At 49.9% G+C, this 20540-nt stretch overlaps 2 long non-coding RNA genes across 6 annotated transcripts in view; both read left to right on the forward strand.

Moving 5' to 3' along the window:
- The window catches only part of LOC116668959, a 199235-nt gene that overhangs the window by 35057 nt on the left and 143638 nt on the right, over positions 1–20540 (forward strand). The gene's annotated exons all lie outside the window — the stretch shown is intronic.
- On the forward strand, positions 1899–20094 carry LOC116668958. Its single transcript, XR_004326277.1, has 4 exons — positions 1899–2406; positions 3023–8435; positions 10541–10545; positions 20083–20094. It is a non-coding gene; the product is annotated as an uncharacterized LOC116668958 (long non-coding RNA).

Raw genomic sequence — 20540 nt, forward strand, 5'->3', positions numbered from 1 at the left:
TGTGGGCAGCTGTGGCCACCGTGTTCCAGACGCCCAGAGATGTGTGGTAGCCTGGTCTCTCCACTCCTTCCCCCTTCTTCCTGGTCTCTTTCTGCCCCTACATTCACCATAGGTGGGGGCAGGGTGATTGGGACGCTTTTATTTAGTCTTTGCTGAAAAGTGTGGTATCTCTTAGGGCTGAGGTTGTTTGAAGGTAAGCTGTGGAAAACGATCTGGCCACGCTGCAAGTCGGGTTTTTGCTCCTTCCTGAGGCTGCTAAGACTGGAGGAGCGGTGCATTTTTCCAGAGATTCAGTCCCTTCAGAGGTGGCTGGGTCACCCAGCCCACATCTGGGTAGTCGAGGTGATAGTGGGGTGTTTGTGTGTGCACGTCTCTCTGTTTACATGTGTACTCCTGTCTGTGCATATGTGTACACACATGCATGTTTGTGCAGGGCGGATGTGTCGACATACATGCCTGTGTCTGGGACCGTATGCATGTGTGCTTGCTCACGTTTGTGTGTTTGTGTTTGTGTGTTTATGTCTGAGCATGTGTGTTGACTTGCATGTTTGTGTCTGTGCACATGTGTGTTCACACATCTGTGTTTGTGTGTGTGTTTTCACACACGTGTGCTCTCCAGATGTAGGGCAGGATGTACATGAGGCATTAGGCGGCTGAGGGCAGCGTCTTAGGTCTTGACTCAGGTTTCCAAATGGCCCCAGATGTGACCCTTTACCCTCCCTTGTGGTGGTTGAGATCTCTGCCCCCCGAAACCAGAAAACTTTCCTTTGGAACCCAGTGGGCCTCACTGCCTGGGGAGGGCAAAAAAAAGCTAATAGCAAACAGGATCAATGTCATACTGTGGAGCCTGGAGCCAGCAAGACCTCAGTTAATTCTGAAGGAATGTGTGCGGGTTCCCACCCAGCAGAGCAGGCCATGGCCTGACTGAGGGTGCAGAGCACCGGCTGTGGTGGCTGCCTTTGGAGAATAGAGCTTGGCTGGCCAGGGACACATCACTGCAGGGACAGACAGTCACACATACTTGTGTGGCTGGAGTGGGTGAAGGGTGAGAGCGGCCTGCGGTGCTTGGTAGGGTAGCATATGGTACAGAGAGGACAATCCTTAGAGACCATGGTCATCGGGGAAGGCTTCTTGGGTAGGGGTTTAGCTGCGCTGTGAAAGGTGGGGAGGATTTGGAGGGAGAGAGGACATTCCAGGAGGAGGGGAAGCATTTACAAAAGAAGCAGAGATAGAAAAGTGCAAGGCCTTAATGGAGTAAAAGTCCTGACACTTGTCCAGAGGGAGTTTGGGAAGAGAGAAGAGGGAGTCAGAGCAGGAAAGTTAGCTCCTGTCTACTGAGAGGGCTTTGGATGCCAGCCAGAGTTCATCCTTAGGCAGTGGGGAGCTATTGAAGATTCTTGAGCGGGGAGTGACCTGCTGAAAGTGGAGGTTTTAGGAGGAGAGACTGGCCGGCCAGATGATCAGGTCACATGGTGGGTGGGGATGGAGGCAGGGATGTTTGGGGTGAAGAAGCCTTGGGCTGTGAGTGGAGTCAGAGGTGGCAGAACTGAATCCACTTCATGGTTTGTGACTCTTGATCACCCTTCACGTCTTGTTTCTGTGTTTGGATTCTCCTTTGTCGACCTGGGACAGCTCTTCCCCCAAGGCCGGCAGAGCCAAATGGTCCTGGGAGACAGAGGCCAAGCCCCAACCCAGCCGCAGGCCCCAGCCCCTCCTTCACCACCCTGCCCACTGTGGCCGTGACCCCTACATAAGGCCTCTGGGTGTCTCATCCACCTATACCAGAAAGTGGCATCTGTCGCTGGTGGCAGGTGTTACCCCAGGGTGCAGAGGCAGGAGACCAGGGGAGCCCCTGGGCATGAACATGGCCAGTGGAGACGAGCATATGAATGCCACTGTGGCCCAGGCTGGGGGTGGACATGAGTGTGAGCTCTATCCAGTCCTTGTGGAGGGTGTGGGACACCGCCCAGCCCAGATCTGTGTGTGTGTAACCTAGCATGAGTGTGCACACAGTCTAGCCTGGCGTGTAGTGGGTGCCTGTGTTTGTTGAGTGAATAAGCATGAATGTAGGCACAGCACAGTTCCTGGAAGCAGAAAGAACTCCAGAAACAGCAGCTGAAGCTGTCCTCACCAGAGGCACACATCAGCTGGGGTAGGGCTGCCTGGCCTCCTCAGTGGGTGGACACTGGCTCTGCTGTCCCTCCCCTCCACCCCCCACATCCACCCAGTGCAGGCTTGATGGTGCATGGTTGGGCTGGGGCCATGACTCCACCCTGTCCTTCCCCACTGTTCCCTGGCCTCTGCGGGCTGGAACTACAGCCTCCTTCACCCATTCTGAGCCCAGTGCTTCCTGTAATTATGAGGTAAAGCAGTGAGAACATCCTGGAAGCTGGCCCTGGCCTGGAGGTGAGAGCAGCTCCTTGGGAAGGTCCTGGGGTGACGGGGGGGGGGGCAGGAGTCCTCTCTCTTCTCTGGTCTAGCCGAGCCGACACAGGCTTCTCTTCTGGAGATGAAGATGATTTCAGTCTTCAAGAGGCAGAGTCACGAGCTGGTCTGAATTTTTTGAGCTGGGAAAAGTGAACCTCTCTGGCAGGCACGATCCCTGTGTGTGGGGGAGCCCGAGGCCCGCTGGCTGAATCACGCAGACTGGGAGCCGGGCTCCTGAGCTCCTGGGTGCCGGCCTACCTCATGGGCCAGACTTGGGGTGCTCCTAGGCCAGGGTCCCCTGGGCTGATGGCCTGCCCAGCCCCTGGGCCCAAAGGGGGTCTCCAGAGCCAGGTGTTCTTTCCCAGAGGCATCCTGGTGGGCCCGAGGGAAGTGGAGGTGGCATTGGCGTTTGAGAGAAGCACTTAGTGTCTTATCAGGACCAGCCCAGCCTGAGTTATTAATGCAGGCAGGCCTGAGCAGGCGCAGGGTTGCTGCAGGGAGGAGAGGAGGGTGGGAGGCGTTCTCTCCCTCCCCGCCCCCTTCCTCAGCCTCATTCCTGCCCCCCCCCACCACCTCTGCTCCTCTCCCTCCCCAGGTGTGCACGGAGGCCAGAGCACACGGCCCTCGGCCGGCCACTTGGCTCTTTCGGGTTCTAGCCGCACTGGGGGCTGATCGAGGAACCTGAGCTCCTTGCCTTCATGGGTGCCGCCGCAGACTGCTCCGGACTCTGCAAAACTCATCATCTGGCCGGTTGCCGAGTCTCCTTAAATCCACTCTGAGTTGCGTGTTACTTCATCCTCCTGGCACTTTTGAGGGCTGCCTTCCTGTTTGCGGTCGTCTCATCCTGACGTCGGTCAGCGCCGTGCTGGGCTCCGCCATGTTGGAGCCGGGGGCGAAAGGGGAAATCAGTCATACCGAGCCTGTCTTTACTGGGAAAATTTGATATTTCATTCATCCATCATGGATATTTCGCAGTAGTTTGGTTTTTAAAAAGTATTGCATTGAAGTGTGATTTGTCTTGCCTACTGAGTTTTTTTGGCTTCCCTAACATCTTGCACCTGAGGGGAATGCAAAGTGAAAAGGATTCCTTGGTCTGGGCCCAGGAATGTCCTGGGATTGGAAGGGGATTGGAAGGGGATTGGAATCCTTCCTTTCCAGGAGTCTCCGGTGGAGTCTGGTGGGTGTCAGTGTGTGAGAGGAGGCAGGGGAAGGACGGAGAAAAAAAACTCCCAGGTTTAGAGCTGCTGCTAATGTTTCCGTGGAGCTGAGGGGCCGGGCCGGAGGAGGGGGCCCAGCCCAGGGTTTCACCGAGCAGGAGAGTGGGCCTTTGCAATGGAAACTGGGAGGCCTTGAACGGTGGCAGATGACAGAACCTAAGGGGCCATTAAGCCCTCCATCACCCGGGCCCTCAGTGGGGTCTGCTCCACACACGTGCCTCGTGCGAGTGATTTTTTAGTGGGGGAGTAAAGGGAAGGGTGGATCTTGGGGTTTGCGCCTGTCCATGTGGAAGTGGGGCTGAGAATGTGGGGCATGGATGCGATCTGCCCACTGAACTGTTTAGCAGAAGCCAGTGCCAGGAGGCAAAGCCGTGGGGGGGGGGGCAAGTATGATCGACGGGATTTGGGCCAGTTCCCCGGGAATCTCCAAGGGCAGGCACCTCAGCGTGTGCATCTATGGACTTGTCAGTTTGAGGATTGCCAGGCCCCTGGCTTGCTGCCCACATTGAGACCTTTGAACGTTTTCTTCCTCATTAACTCCTTCTTCAGAGGGTCGATGGGAGTGAGTGAGAGGGGAAGCCACGGGCTGTGGTGAGGGGCCAGGGCAGCTGGCCTGGGGCCTTGGACAGGCATGTGTGCTCTGGTGCAGCCATTCCTGCCACCTTGGGATCAGGGTGTGCTGGGCCCAGCCTGCATCCTCAGCTCATAAGCCTTCTCAGGCTGTGCATGCGCAGCGCGCACACACACACACATGCCTAGGGCCAGGGTGGGTGTGTGTGAAGAACACCAAGGCTGCCTGACCTCTGCAGTCAACTCCCCTCTTCTTGGGCCATCACTCCCTCCTTCTTCTTGGGAGGGAGTGGAGCCTCCCTTGGACAGGGTCTGGGGAATTAGGAACCACACAGCTCCCAACACACCAGCTAAATGGAGGTCACCTCTGCTGATCCTGTAAGGGCTGAAGGTGGATTAACAGTGGAGAATTGTGGGGGCCTGACTCCCATTCTCTCTGGCTGAGGTCTTTGTCTATATTCACCTAAGAAAGCAACCGTACCCTTGACCCTGAGGTCTTCCCACTCTTGCTCCACGTGGGAGCTCCTTCCTGGCTCTGCAGAGGTGGAGGGAGGACCCCCTCTCTCCCTCCACCCTGTAACCACCCTGCTTGTTGGGATTCAGCCACAAGGTTTACCTCCTGAAGGATGCAAGTTTAGGCACATGCTCCATCTCTGATCCACAAACTTCCCATCATTTGTTTATTCTGGTGTTTCCCTGGTTATAAAACTCATTTACGCTAATTATAGGAAAAATGGAAAACTGGAAAAGCATTAAATAGAAAAATCTCAGTAGCTTAAACCTGGCACTTGGAGATCAACACTGTTGCCCACCACGTGTAAGTTCCTGCCAGTTATGCGCACCTTTTACTTGTCACAGCTCTTTCCTGTCCTCATCATGTTCGATCTTCTTGCACAGCCTTATGAGGGCCCTCAGCAGTCCCTGTTTTCACCTTTTCATAGCTGGGAAGCTGAAGCAGAAAGGTGCGATTTGTCCTGATAGGTACCCTGCCTTGTCCCACACAGGCCTCCTGAGCATGCTGTCCCACCGGCCCCTCGGATTCTCTCACAAGCCTGAGCTGGGGGCCGTGAGCCCCTCTGCATGGCGGGCACACTTTCCAGCCCCCTGCCTACTGTAGTCTTTCTTGTGTGGCTGGTTTTGAGCTTCACCCACCTCCCTGGGGGACCGTGCATCAAGCCTAAAGGTTCAGGTGGAAGGGTGTGGGGTTGGGGGGTGGCAAAGGGAAGGGGCAGATTTCAATGGCGTGCCTCCTGGAAACCACATCAAATGGTGCAGCTAGGAATTAATAAATAAATTTGGGAGACAAGTCAATTACCCTCCCTCTGTGCCCCTGTCCCTGGGGGCAAACAGCAGCATGTGGTTCCCAGCCTGAGCACGCCTTCCCGGGGGCAGGCCCAGCCAGCGCTGCAGCTGGCTTCTGTCAGATTAGCTGGGCGAGACTTGACAGGTCTCTGTCCTCTGGGGAAATGGCTCCCTTCCTGGGAGGCGGTCAGGACATTCCCAGATTACTCTGTTCCTGCCCTCTCCCTGTGCCCCTCCCTGTCTCACTACCTCATAGGTGTCCAAATCACCCACCCCTGCACCTTCGTCCCAGACACAGTTAGTCGTAGGCCCCAAGTGCCACCATGAGAGCTGTCAGATGAAATTGTGATGCCTTTAAAAGGTGCCCCTGAAATGCATTTACTGAGGGAGGGCTATCTTGTTAGTCTCTTCCAGACACATTAGCATCATGGTTATTATTTAAAAAAAAAATCAGAGTAACTACTTGTTGCCTTAGAAAACATTCATTTACTCAGCAAATATTTAAATGCTGCTTTGTGCTGCATTGTGGAGATACAGAGAAAAGAGACACACCTTCACCTTCTAAGACCTGACAGTCCTGTGGGGAAGTCAGACATTGCAGACAATAACTGTACAGGAAACACTGGGAGGAAAAGTGGGGGGCACCTGGCCCAGGGGGCTTCCCAAGTAGGTGATGCCCAGGTTGCATCCTGAGGGATGAGTTGTCATTGAGGCGAGGGATGGGAAATGCTGTTCCAGATGGTGGAACAGCATTGCAAAGTCTCAGAGGCAGCGGAGGGCCTTGAGCTGGATCACAGGGATGTGAGCAGGGCAGAGGCAAGAGGAGAGGCCCGAGTCCAGCAGAGGCTAGCTTGTGTGAGGTCTTGAATTATATCTATCTGTTAATAGGGTTTCATGGCAGGGAAGTGGGGGGATATAAACTTCTCTTCTTAAGTCTTTTTGAAGTGATTGGATTATAGGTTCTTACCAACTTTCTGTGTGTGTTGGGTGAGTAGGGTCTTGTTTTTTTCTACTTAGACAACACAACAACACAACTCCATAGAACCCAGTAGACCACAGACAAAAAGCAGTGGTCTTCAAAATATAAGAGCAGCATGATGGAAAAATGAGTCCCCTCTCTGACATTTGCTGCCACTGAATTTTCTGTGGTTGCATTATATAGGCATGTTCTTTAGATCAACGATTCTCAAATTTTAGTATGCATGTGGTGTTTGGGATCAGTCCTGGAGATTCCGACTCAGTGGGGCCCAGCAATATGCATTTTTAGGGGTTTCCGTGGTAAATCAGATACAACATGTTTCAAAAACTTATTCCTAGAGCTTGAATTAACAATTTCGTTTTAGGGAATTTGCTTGCAATTCATGAGACTGCCACCAGATGGCAGTGGTGCTTTGTGATGGCTAAGCAGAGAGTTTTTTTTTTGTTTTTTTTTTTACTTCTGGGGATGGTTGCTGGAGGCACTTCTTTATTGCAAGACTATATAGAAAATAATTATTTTATATAATTTCTAAAACTATTGGTAATGAAATATGAAATTTCAGAGCTTAATTTTAAATTTACCTTTCAATATTAGAGCTGAAGTTTCCAATACGGTGGCCACTAAGATGTGGTTAGTCTGAACTGAGATGTGCTGAAAGTGTAATAAACACACTGAATTTCAAAGACTAAAAAAAAAAAAAAAGAAAGGGAATGTAAAATATCTAGTTAATGATTTTTTATCATTATTTCACATTGAAATTATAATATTTTGGGTTAAATAAAATTTTATTATTAAAATTAATTTTGTCATTTCTTTTTACTTTTTAAAAATGCTACAAAGTATAAAATTGCATATGTGGGGCATGCTGTATTTCTGTTGGACAGCAGTGCATTAGAAATCACCTAAATTAATTTCTTAATTTTGCAAAGGGGGAATTAAGGCTTAAAGTTTGATGGAAAAGTGCCAGACTTGTAGTCAAAAGACCTCCACTTAAGTTCTAGACTAAATACTCACTGCGTGCCCTTGGGCAAGTCGTGTACCTCCACTTAGCCTCCATTTCATCATCTGTTAAAAAAAGCACAGTAACAATAGCCCTACTCACTTTAAAAAGAGTTATTTAAAAGACCTATGAGATAACGTGGCTGAAGGAGCTTGTGTAAACTCTAAAGCATCAGAAAAAGATCAAGTTACTATTGTTGTAGTTACTGATAACCACTGAAACCCAGATCCTATAGTCTCACAGTTCCTGAAAGCACTCCTGGCACACCCGCAGGTCACTGGATTGGCTACTTCCAGACTCTTAGGAGTTTACAGCTGAGTGAAGGAGTTACTACATACTCTTAGGAAACATAAAATGACAATAGAATAGTGATTCAAGTAAGTAATGGGAAGCGCCACAAGGCACATATAGTTAATAGTGAGTCATTTTCTTCTCAAAAATTTGTATTTCTTGAGTGGGGATGGTAGGATCGGAAGGTTGTAGTTGGGAAACAGACAGTACCAAACATGAATAACATTTTGTCTCTGTTTGCAAAGAAGTTTATTATCTGAGGGGGCAGAAAGGGGACACCAATGATATACCAGCCTCAGGACCTCTAAAGGGAACACTGGTATTAGGAATGTGTGGCTGGGGTTGCTAATTCCTCACCAGCTCTCCCTTCTTCTCTTCTTCCTTTCTATATAGGATCTGGACTACTTGGAGAGTTGGCAGTTGGCCCAGCTAAGACACTACGGTTTTCAGCCTCATTTAGCTAGGGGTGGCCACATAATGCAGTGCTGGACAATGAGATAGAAGCAGAAGTTGGATCAGGCTTCCACAAAAGCTCTTTAATAGTGGGGGACATTCAGCCAGTGTGCACATAAGAGCCGTTGATCCTCCCTCTGCCTGGAGGACAGGTGTGATGGTAGTGACTCCAGCAACCATTTTGTGATCAATGCATGTAAAAGTCACACCCTATGTAGCAGAAGAGAAAGCTAGAATGAGCCTGGGACTTGGACAACATCATGGGGATGCTAGACTGCCTTGAATTTCCAACCTTTGCTCTTATTATGTGAGAGAAAAATGATCCCTATTTTGTTTAAGCCACTATTATTTGGGTTTTCTGTTCTATGCAGCCAACCCAAGTCCTGAATGACACCAAGCATATTAATGTATATGTCAAGTCTCTTAAGTTCTGTGTGTCTGTGGCAAAGAGACTCTAGGGGATTTTCTTGGGGTTTGAGGTCAGAAAGTCATATGAGATGGAAAGGACCACTCTTAAGCACTAACCCAGCAGGCTGGGTGGTGGTGAAGTGTCTTTCCCCACTCAGAAGAACGTGGACTGTAGAAGTAATAGGTCTAAAAATTCTAAAGAATGAGAAAACAGGAATACCGCAAAGAGCAACACTTAAGAGAAATGGGTGTTCGGGGGCTGACTGGTGCCAGCCCACCTTACTTCTTATCTCCTCTGCATATGGGTCTAGGTGGAACACTAATGGGCAAAATATATTGAGTTGGAACTATTTCTTTCTTTAAAAAATTTGGTAAAAACACATAGTATAAAATCAACTGACCTTGGGGGAGGGTATAGCTCAGTGGTAGAGTACATGCTTAGCTTGCACGAGGTCCTGGGTTCAGTTTTAAAACAGCAGTTTATTTCGCATTCATGTTACTTGGTGGCTGTGGTTTGCTAGGCTTTATGTGTCTTCTCAGTCAGGGACCCTGACTGCAGGAGCACCCCCAGTGTGGGGCATGCCCTTCTCAGGGCGGGGAAAAGAGTAAGTGGGCTGGTGGAAGCTGGGGTTGGCTCTTAATGCGTCTGCTTGGACATGGCACATATCGTCTGCTCTCATGTGCCGCTGGCCAAGTCACGTCACATGGTGGCCATATCACTGGAGGGTGGGGCAGGATGCTCCTTGCATAGAAGTCGCTGCAAGTCCCATGGCCACAAGCAGGGATGCACCCCCATCTTTTAGGAAGGAGAGAGAGTTGAGGATAGGAATAGAGCCTGCCACAGGGCTAGGCTGCTGCTCCTCCAGTACAAGCTCACGTCAGCACTCCCCTCCTTGCCTAGAGTCCCAGACATCTTGGAGAGAGTGGAGGATTTACCTGCAGAGGCTGAAAGGACAGCTTGAGTCACTGACCCAGGCTCCGTCTGCAGGGCTGGACGAGCCGTGGGGCCAAGTGCTTGTGAATCAGACCCCGGGGAGAGAAGCTGGGTGTCTTCTGTTGATCTTGGTGTGAGTAACTCTGTCTTCCTGCTACAGCACTGAAGGTGCCGGACAGAGCTGCTCCCAGACCCGAGGCTTTGTGTCCCTTGGCGTCCCAGTCACTCCCCTCTCCCAGTGAGTGCAGACAGACATTCACAGATGTCTTTTGCTGCAGGACGTGTTTTCCCCAAGTTGATAGGATCAACCTGTTCTTTACCTCAAACCTGTTTTTAAAAGGACTTTCCTGGGTTTTTTTTCTTTCCTTAATTACAGAATATTTTTATAACATACTTTGAACAGAGTAAACAGAACCTAGCAAAACAGTTATTAAAGAGCTATAAAATGGTTTCCTCACACTTGCCGTCTTTTATTTCTTCCTCTTTCAGATGGGTGGGGCTGGGTGGGGTCTAGGTGGGCGAACCTGGGCGAATGAGCTGTGAATTAGTGAGGGGCCATCTGACAAGGTGCCCGCCTCCACCCTCCATCTGAAGGAGTTGGGGCTCCCCTCCCCCAGCCCTTCAGGCACATTCTTGCTCAGCCACGTTTTATTAATTTACAGGCTGCAAAGCAGTCAGTTCTCAGGTCCTGGGGCCACGGGGCTGGGCTGATTTTACAACAGGTGCAGGTGGCCACACTTGTGGACCTCAGGGGAGTGGGAGGGCCACTTTCTCATCACTTCATCTCACCCCCACTTTCAAGATGCCTAGTATCCCACCGTTAGAACCCTGGGCCTCTGGGCTGAGCGTTGATGTTGGAAAGGTCCCACATGAAGCCATGAAGACCTCCATATGACTAAGTCCCTTGTGACCACCAGAGCCAGGGCTGCGGGAAGGCCCTGGGGACTTTGGGAAATGAGGAGAGGTTCCTGGAAGTGAGTCGGGGCACAGAAAAGGGTGAGGAGAGTGACCCAGCTGGGAGACCAACCCAGCCACTTGTCTCTGGCTGGCTTGGGCCACCCTCTACAGTGGCAGCAGAAAAGTGCAGCCCAGAATGGGTACAGGGGTGAGTCGGACTGGCTTGTGTCCCTGGGCAGAGGGAAGACACAAATGGGAGCACCTGGAGGTGGGGGGGGCATGAGCTGGGTCTCCTTGCTCCTAGTTGGCCCCCTGTGGAAGGGCAGGTCTGAGGGGTCACACACTGCCCTGACCCCATAGGATGACCTTGTTGGGGACTGAGTGGTCAAGGAGGAGGAACCTGGCCCCAGGAACACTTCCTGCCCTGGCGGAGGCCTGGGCACCTCTGTGTGGGGTATGTGGGTCGGGGTGGGGTGTGGAGGAGGAGAAGAGCTCTTTCCTATTCTCAGTTTGCCCCTTTTTTTGAACCCTGAGACTGCAGAACTGAAAAAAAGCTCCCCAAGCTTGGAGACACCATCCTGACCATCTCCTATGTGAGGTATCATGTGATTTTATCAAGGTGGGCACTGGACACCCTCTGCTGTAGCTGTCCCCTGAGCGTAGGTGGCTGATAAACTCATTTACTCTGCAGAGCGCATGACTGATAATGGTTAGAGGTGTGTGTCTTGCCAGGTGGATCTGCCCTTCAATGAGAGAAAAGGCTCACTAGAAGCCGGATTGCCAATGGAGGGGAGGAGAGGGCGGTCATTTGATGTAGGAAGCCTTTCTGCTCACTCCCTTTATGAAGGTAATACTCGTCAGCCCCCATATCAGTGGAATATGCTAGAACTTGCAAAGCTGTTTCATGTAAGGTACCTTATTTGATCCTCCCACCAATTGATAGAGGTGGGCAAGAAATGGACTATTGTCACTACTTGCAAAATGAAGAAACTGGGGCCCAGAGGGATCGCGGATGTGTCCAAGGCCACACAGCTGGATGGTGGCAGAGCTGGGATGGGGAATTGATGGGGAGTGCACTCTAAGCTAGGTCTTTTCTGGGATGCTGCCTTGCAGAGCCTGGGCACAGGGGTGTGGAAGGGGCACAGTCCAGAGGCAGACATGGAGGTGGTAGATGAGGCGGGAGATTTGGAATCAGAGGGCCTGCCTTAGGATCTGGACGTCATCTCCTTCTCAGAAGTTAGTTACCACCTTGAAGCGTCAGTTTCCTCACTGGTAACATGGGGATAACAACCCCTTTCCACTCGCACCCACCAGGGTTATTGTGAGGCCCCAAGAAGAGATAAAGTGAGTGGAGCATAGTTGCACGCTGCGGAAGGCTGCCCCCATGCTCGGTTCCAGGAAGGCTGGAAGGCTGGACCCTTTTGCACTGTTCACACCCTTCCTTTGGGGGAGGCAGAAGGCTCAGACATAGCCTTCACTCCTGTCCTCCCTGCTTCCCCCGGGATCGGGGCTGAGTGTTTTCTTCTTGGAAAAACAAAAAAATCAAAGCAGTGGCAGAAAAACCAACAGCTCATTTCTGCTTCCCCTCGGCTGCCCTTCTGCTGTCTGGGGCCAAGAGGAGAGGATGTTGCTGGAGGCCTGGGCTTGGCTGGGGCCTTTCAGAGTCCTCCCTGCCCTGCAGGGGCCACCAGGAGAGGCCTGATGGCATTTGTCATCTGTTCAGAGGCCAATGCTGGCAGTGCTCTGAGGTGTGGGACCCCAATCTTCCTCAGGAGACAGGGCAGGAAGGAGAGGAGCCCAGCGCTCTTAGGCCAGGCCATCACTGCCTGAGAGCGCCGAGGAACCACCTGGGCTCGCCAGAGAAACGTGTCTGGTCCCCTTAACTGGAAGTCATCATTCATTTCAATTGACATCTTTCTGGCCATTTGCAAAATGCAGTTCAGAATCCTGTGAGTCTCTTTTTTACCCCCTGTAATGATCAGCAGATGAGTTTTCAGGGTGTGTTGATCTTTTTCTAGAAACAGGGAAAGACCAGTTTCAGAGGAGAAACAAAACCTACAGCCCACATGTTGCGGGCACAGCCGGGCGACCCCAGACGGGAGCGGTGCGGGTCCTGGCCCTCTGCCCTGAGGTGGCGGCTGCTGACGTGGCTTCCCATCCAGACCCGAGGTCTTCACCTGGGACGGTTAGCTGGGCCCACTGGTTCATCCATGTCTCCTAAGTCATGTCTTGGGGGCGGTGGGAGTGGGGGTCTTTACTCAGAACTTAGTTATGGCAGCAAAAGGGACTGGTTGAGAAAAGCCTAACCTCTAGCACAGATGAACGCTATATGGCCTTCTAAACAGTTAGGCACAGGCTCAGGGAGTATCAGGTATGTGTCTGACATTAATTACCAGTCTCTCCTCAACAAGGGATTGAGAAAGGAATGTTCTAGTGTGGGTTCCAGCCCAGGTTTCAGGCAGTATCCAGGTTCTGCCCATTCTTCTGATCCTCTTGTTCCAAACCATTTGGAGTCCCATGTGGTTCCATGCCAGCTGCTCCCTTTCTCCCTAGGGCGTGCCTAGGAACTCTTAGTTTCTCTGATTTCCCAAGGTCAGACTTAGAATACAGCGTTCAACAGGTATGGTTTCATAGCTCTATTTATTTTTGCTGTTTGTGATACCACACACTTGTCTGGAGACTGGAAATAGTGCCAGGGCGGGGGGAGGGTAGCTTTCAGCCAGTGTACGTTCTGCTAAAAAGCTGGCTGTGCCAAGAGCCTTCTTTCTGCTGCTACTGCGGTAGGTGCAGTTCTCCTAGCAGCCTTGGATTTTGATAGAATAGGAAAGGTACAACTGCTGAATATTTTATCCAAGGGTTTTCCTCTGTTTACAATAAAACCTTTTTCTAAACTAATTACCATGTAGCTATCCACTGCCAGGTGTCTGTACACATACCCACACGTGTTACTGCAGCATACTCCCCCAAAAGCCAGGCATGAGGCAGAATCAGAGGCTATAGGCTTCGCTCTTAATGTGTGTTATAAGGGTTACCAGGGAAGATCCAGGAAGGCTGATCACGTAGTTACAGGGCTTTGTTTGAGGGGCACAAATCATGGCCTTCATGGGGCTGAATTTATAGGGCTGTGATGAGACTTCATTCATTGGCTGTAGGGTTTAGGTGTCAGGGTCCTAATCTCATTATTGTGGTTGGTCTTAAATGGCTTAGGTGGCATCTTCCCTTGTCTACCCTCTCCTTCTTCCATCCTCTTCTACACATCCCTGGAGTTATTGTCCTGATCTTCAGTGATCAGACCCAAGAGCCTCCTTGGGGAAGACCCAGGTTCTGGTGGCCACCATCCTAGGACTTCAGGTAGGAGATGACTGTCTCTCAGGGCTTCCCTTGGCCTGTAGGAAGGAGAGACCTTTGGATCTGAGGTCACAGAAGCACCATTACGTACCCATCTCCCAGATTTCTTTTCACCCCTTCCAGGGAACTTGTATGCTGAAGAGCAAATAACCAAGGTAAAATCTTAAGAGCAGGCAGAGAGAAAAGACACAAAAGACTGACAGCTGAGGGGGAGGATATAGCTCAAGTGGTAGAGCGCATTCTTAGCATGCATGAGGTCCTGGCTTCAACCCCCAGTACCTCCTCTAAAAATAAATAAATAAATAGACCTAATTACCCCCTCCAAAAGACTGACAGCTGACTTCTCAAGTGAAACAATGGGAGCCAGAAGACAATGAAGTAATATCTTCAAAGCCCTGAAAGAGAGTAAGTACCAAGTGGAAGTCTATAGAAGCTCAGGTATCCTTCAAAAATAAACAAGGAATAAATATACTTTCAGAAAAACAGTACTTGATAAATCTCACCACCAGCTGACCTGCACCAAAGGAAATACTAAAGGGTGTTCTGCAGGCAGAAGGAATATAAACTCAAATATAACCTGGGAGATGCAGGAAGGAATGAAAAACAGTAGAAACGATAAACATGGGTGTGAATTGTAAATGAATGCTGACGACAGCTACAGCCACAGTGATACCTTGTGGGGTTTTAAATGTATAGTGAATTAAAATATCTGAAATCACACATGATGATAGCATGTTGGAGGATGGTGGGAGAGTTGCATTATCCAAGAAGTGGTAGGAGGACTTGTTCATATTAGACTTTGATTAGCCAAAGATAGATGTTGCAACCACATCACATTAAAAAAATAGCAAAAACACTAAAGTGTATTATTCTCAAAAGAGTGAGTCAAGTGGCACTGTAACAGCATTGAATCACTCCAGAAGGAGGCATGAGAGGTTCACAGGACAGGCAGGATGAGTACAAAGCAAATAAGATGATAGATGAAAACCCATTATAACAGTAATTAAACACAGAAGGATTAAACATTCCACTTAAAGTACATAATCGTCGGAGCAAATAACAAAACAACTCTATCCTGCTTACAAGAGACAGGTTTTAAATATAAGTGTACAGAAATATTGGCAGAAAAAATGATAAAATATACTGTACAAAGAAAGTTAGAGTGGCTATATTTATATCAAATGCAATAGAATTTAAGGCAAAAAACTATTAGTAGAGTTAGTGATACTTCACTGTAATACAAGGTTCAATTAACCAGGAAGCTAAAACAATTCTGAAGTTGTATGAGTCTAATAATATTACCTCAAAGTAAACAAAGCAAAAATGACAGAACTAAAAGAGACAGAAAATCCACAATCATTTTTATGGGGGACTTTATATATCTCTTTCAGTGAGAGGTGTATAAACCAAGCAGAAAAAATACCCAGTAAGGATACAGAAAATTTGAACAAGATGATTAACAAACGTGAATTACTGAACATAATTTCCAACAACTTTAAATACACATTTTTTTGCCATTGTAGATGGAACATTTACAAAAATTGAGGCTGCGTGGGGCCATAAAGCACATCTCAACAAGTTTCAAAGGATTGAAATGAATATATTCACTGACTACACAGGAATTAAGCTTAAAACCAGCAACAGAAATGATAATTAGAAAATCCTCAAATGTTTGGAAATTAAGCAGTATTTTTCTAAACTGATAACTGATGTCAAAGAAGAAATCGCAATAGAAATAAAAGAATTTTGAACTGAAATGATGATAAAGACTACATTGCAGAACATGCAGGGTACAGTTAAAGCAAGACTTAGGAGATTTATAGCCTCAAATGCTTATGTTAGAAAAGAAAAGCTGAAAATCAGTGATTTAGACGTGCAGCTCAGGAAGTTAGAAAAATAAACGAAACTCAAAGCAAACTAAATCCAAATGATAGAAATAATGAAGATGTGAGCATAAATTAATGAAACTGGAAACAAATTTTAGAAAGAATCCAGAGAGTTGGTCCTATGAAAAGACCAGTAAAATTAAAAAGCCTCTGGTCAAATTAATCGGGGGTGCATGAGAAAGAGGGGGAGAGAGAGAGGAACTAATTGATATCAACAATAAGAAAGGGGACTTAATACAGATCCTACAGATTCTATAATAAGAGACTTTGATGGACTTTGGCCATCAGCAGCTCCTGTCCTGATTGACTGGTTCTGGGTAAATCAGGGGATGGCCAACCAGCACTGGCTCCCTGAGCCTCTGCCCTCTGCCCCTTCCCTGACCTGCTTTTGGGGGCAGTGACCACTTGGCCACTCACTGCTCTCCTAGGACCCCAGGGCTCTCCCTGTGAGCAGGGGGAGGGAGCCTCAACTTCAGGAAGGGCAGGAAGCAAGCTTAAAAAAGCACATTCCTTGGCAGGTTGGAAAACATTTTTTTTTTTTTTTTTTTTGAGTGTAAAGACTTAACCTTTGCTAGGAAATGGCTGCGGTATTTTCTTTAAATGAAAAGAGACCATTGTGAATCGAACTTTGGAAAATACACAACATCCTGGTGCTGTTCTCCAGGGCGGTCTCAGGCAGCCCGCGTCAAGCCGGCTCTGCCTTTCCTCCAGATGGTCTCTCCGTGCACGGTTGAAGAGGCTGGACCGGGGGACTGGTCCCTGGCAAGGTCACGAGGATGCTGAACCCCTCCCCCGCAGGGGACCTTGGGCAGACGTGCCTTCTTGTTTCCTGCAGCGGCCGCCATTCAGGACCAGCTCCATGCTTTCTGGGCCCAGTGCAAGACGAAAATGCCCTGGTCCCAAAACTATTAAGAATTTCAAGATGGCGACAGCAGAGCATTAAACCAAGTGTGGGGCACTTACGGTCTCAGGCCCTTGTCAGTGAGGGGACCTGTGTGACCACATAGGTCACAGGCCTGGCCTCCACTGACTCTGGCATAGTATCATTCTCGTTCTGCAGGCTAACCTGAGTTTTTGAAACTTCTTTCTTGGAGGGGAGGGTATAGCTCAAGCTCAGCATGCAGGAGGCCCTGGGTTCAATCCCCAGTGCCTCCATCAAAAAAATAAATAACTAAATAAAACCTAATTACCTCCAACCCCCTCAAAAAAAACTAAACCAATACAAAATGAACTTAAGAAAAGAAACTTCTCTGTTGGGTGATACCTCCAGGGCTAGACACAGACCCCACATGACACAGGGCAGGACCTGGGGCCTCCTTTTGGGGTCCCCTCTCCACCCCTGGGTTCCCACATACCACAGCTGGCAACAATTTCCCAACCTGGCTTTTCCCTCAGATTTCATTCCCGTCACATTTCATAGACCATGCTCCTCGGTGGTGAAAACATTCTGGGTTTAATCTGTGCCGGCTTGTCACCCGGGGGTCTGGGGTAATCAGGGAACGCAGAACAGCTGCATTGAGTGCTGGGTTCCTTGACGCTCCTTCAGTTGTTTACAAGCCTCCTTAGAGGGCCTACTGTAAATAGGAAAGTACAAACACATGCCGATTTTGCAGCAAATTAAAACCATCCGCTGCTTTCCCTGAATCCTAACACATAGCAGTCTGTTTGTGCAGGAGTCACTGCCTTGCGTGCTACTTCCAGACTTGTGTAGCTCTCTGCTAAGTCAGCCCGAAGCATTTGTGCTCTTCAGGATCCACGAGACCTTCCATGTCCGAGATCCTCGTTCCCAGGGTCAGCTTGACCTCCCAAGCCCAGACCCTCTCCAGGGCTGTGCTGTCTAATACAGCGGCCACTAGCCACCTGTGGCTCTTGACCACTTGAGATGTAGTTAGACTGAGCCGAGATGTGTTGTTTGTGGAGAAATCCACACTGGACTTGGAAGGCTTAGCACAAGAGTGTAAGATCGCTCATCCATAACTGCACATTGATTACATATTGAAATGACAACATGACTTATATAGTGGATAACAATTTATTAACGTTAATTTCATGGTTTTTTTCCTTTTTAATGTAGCGACTAGAAATTGGCTTTTGTCATCTTTCTATTGGGCAGCACTGCTCTAAAGCCCCTTTTGTGGTATTTCCATGTCCAAGCCTATGTAAATTTTACACACATACACACACACATGTGAGCAACTGACAGAGCCTTGGAAGGAAAACCAGGCGCAGGTGAGCTTTTATGACTCAACGCCAAATGCCACCTTCTCTAGGAAAACTCAGAATGTCCCAGGGCCACCTAACACTACCAGCCCAGGGACCTTGGTTTGGCCGTTGGTGATGTCAGAGTGGGGGCTCCAGAGTCTAGATGACCTGGGTTCTAGGCCTACCACGTATGAGCTGTGTGCCCTTGAATGAGTGACTTACCACTTCATGCCTTGGTTTTCTCATCTGTAAAATGGGAATTACAACACCCTAGTGCAGAATCAGGATTGTGGTCCAGGTGTGTCTGCCTCACAGGCTTGTTGTGAGGACGTTAGGATGAGGCATAGAAAGCCCTTAGCTCAGAGGCCTTTGCAGTGCCATGAGCTACTGTGGACACCCGTGGGCCTGGATTTCACAGGCTCAGGAGACTCTGAGGAAGGAATGGGGCAAGCCTATGGGCACCAGGCAAGTGTGGGACCCGTGCTCCTGGGGAGGCTCCAGGGTGAGTGGAGAGACCTCGTCCTAGCCAGGACGCAGTACCAGAGGGTGCAGTCCAGAAGGGGTCCAGGCAGGATGCCAATTTGGAGGGCCTGGGATTGGTGGGGCTGGAGGGAGGCCGGACTGATGATGGAAGCCAGAAGATGAGTGAGGAATGGACAGTTCTGCTCTCAGTTGTTTGAACTCACAGCATCCCTCCAGCTGGGGCCAAACCAATGGCCGAACCAAGACTGGAGGGGTGGGCTCAGATCACGTTCCAAGTCCTAACTGGGGTCTAGGTAGGCAGTTCTGGGGTGTCGAGCTCATTTTTCTCTTGCCCCTTACCGAATTAGGGTAATATTTGTTGATAAAAGGAATAAATCCCAAAATGTCAGTGACTGAGCACCAGAGATTTTAATTCTCACTCATAACAGTGCAAGGTGAATGTTCCTGGCCTGCAGGAGGCCTTCTATGTGGTGATTCATGGATCCAGGCTCCTTGCATCAATGGCTCCGCCCTCCCTTATGGACTCAGTGTCCTCTGCACTTCTCTTCACCACCTTGACCTGGATGTGACAGCTCAGTGACAGAACTGGTTGTATGCCCCACCCCATGCAAGAGTGGCCGGGTAATGAATATATGTACGTATGTGCATGACTGGGACATTGTGCTGTACACCAGAAATGGACACATTGTCACTGACTATACTTCAATTTAAAAAAATAAAAGAGTGGCCGGGAAATAGCGACTCTGCATGGTAGAAGGGAGAGCACCCACTTCCAGTGGCTGTCTCTGCCTGCCCCCACTCTGCAGGGAGAGCTGACCCAGCACCCTGGCCTCCTTTCTCCCCACCAGGCCCCCAGCCCTTGCCTGAGACGTCTGCTGGTCACGGTGGCCAGGCCAGGTTTTGAGAGGGCTCTTGAAGAGGAACAGAGGGAACAAACATGGACACTTGGTCTGGAATGACACAGGCGGATGCACTCCACGCACACACCATGTTCTTACACTTGAGCCAGCTTCCTCCTTCCTGGGAAACCACATGGGGGTTCTGGTCCTGGGAGAGATGGAGTGCTGTGAGCCAGGCCTGCAGTGTGGGTCTGAGAAGGATGTGGGCAGATGGATGCAGGACCAGATGTCTGTACTGATGCAGAGTGTCAGGCCCCTCAGAGAGAGGTAAATGGTGAAGGCCAGAATGGATCACATGAATGAGTCGGGCCTTTCCTTTGGGCAATCAGGGAAGGCTTCCTGGAGGCTAAGGCTTGACTGATAGGGAGGGAGGAAGCCCTTTGGGATTCCCAACAGTGTTCCCACGTGTGTGGTACTTTGTCGTTTCCAAAACCAGCTAGGCAGGCAAGACAGGGAGGCAAGGGCAATCACCTCCATTTGATCAGGGAAGAAAGAGAGGACCAGAGTGGCCGACCTTCTGGCCCAAGGTTGCACAGGAGTTTCTGAGTGAGAATGCAGTTGTTGGCCTAGCAGCTCTGGGCTCTTTGTATATAAGCCTGATGAGCATGTTTCTCCCTCAAGGCTGGTCAGTGTTGGGTCCCCAGGTGTTGCTGGAAAACTCTCATCCAGGGGCCTGGTCCTCCCTGGGGGCTTCTCCAGGCTGGGTGCTTAGCCTCCCCTACAGAACATGTGTTTCCTGTTTTCCTTCGCCCTCTGGCTGAGGACGGAGAACAGGGTTTTCCTGAGCGGAAGAGCCTCAGAGACCTGGCCCACTCCCAGCTAGTTCTGGCCGATCCGCCTGCTCGTGGCTCTTGTTACTCAGGATGAGGGGCCCCTTCACCCCCTGTCCAAGGATCTTTAAGGCCATTATCTCCCCTCACTCTCCCCGAACTCCTGAGACCTGGAATTCGAACCCAGGGCCTTGACTCCCACCTTGGTGTTCTTTGAAGACCCTTTGCTCATCAGCTAAACTCCTTGGCAAAACCTGGGGCTTTGTGCTGCCCTGGATCCTAGAAGCCAGGGCTGTGGGGCAGGTCTCCAGGCCCTGGGGCCTGCGTGAGGCAAGCCAGGACTTTGGCCAACCTTGCAGCCATGGGAGGTTCCAAGCCCTGAGCCCCCATCGTTTCCCACTTGTCCTGGGGTGGAGGCTGGGGCCAGTGGGTGACATCACCCCCTTTCCAGCCTGTATCATGTGAGGTTGGCAT

Source organism: Camelus ferus, chromosome 15 (genome assembly GCF_009834535.1).
Source record: "Camelus ferus isolate YT-003-E chromosome 15, BCGSAC_Cfer_1.0, whole genome shotgun sequence".
Classification (NCBI taxonomy): domain Eukaryota; kingdom Metazoa; phylum Chordata; class Mammalia; order Artiodactyla; family Camelidae; genus Camelus; species Camelus ferus.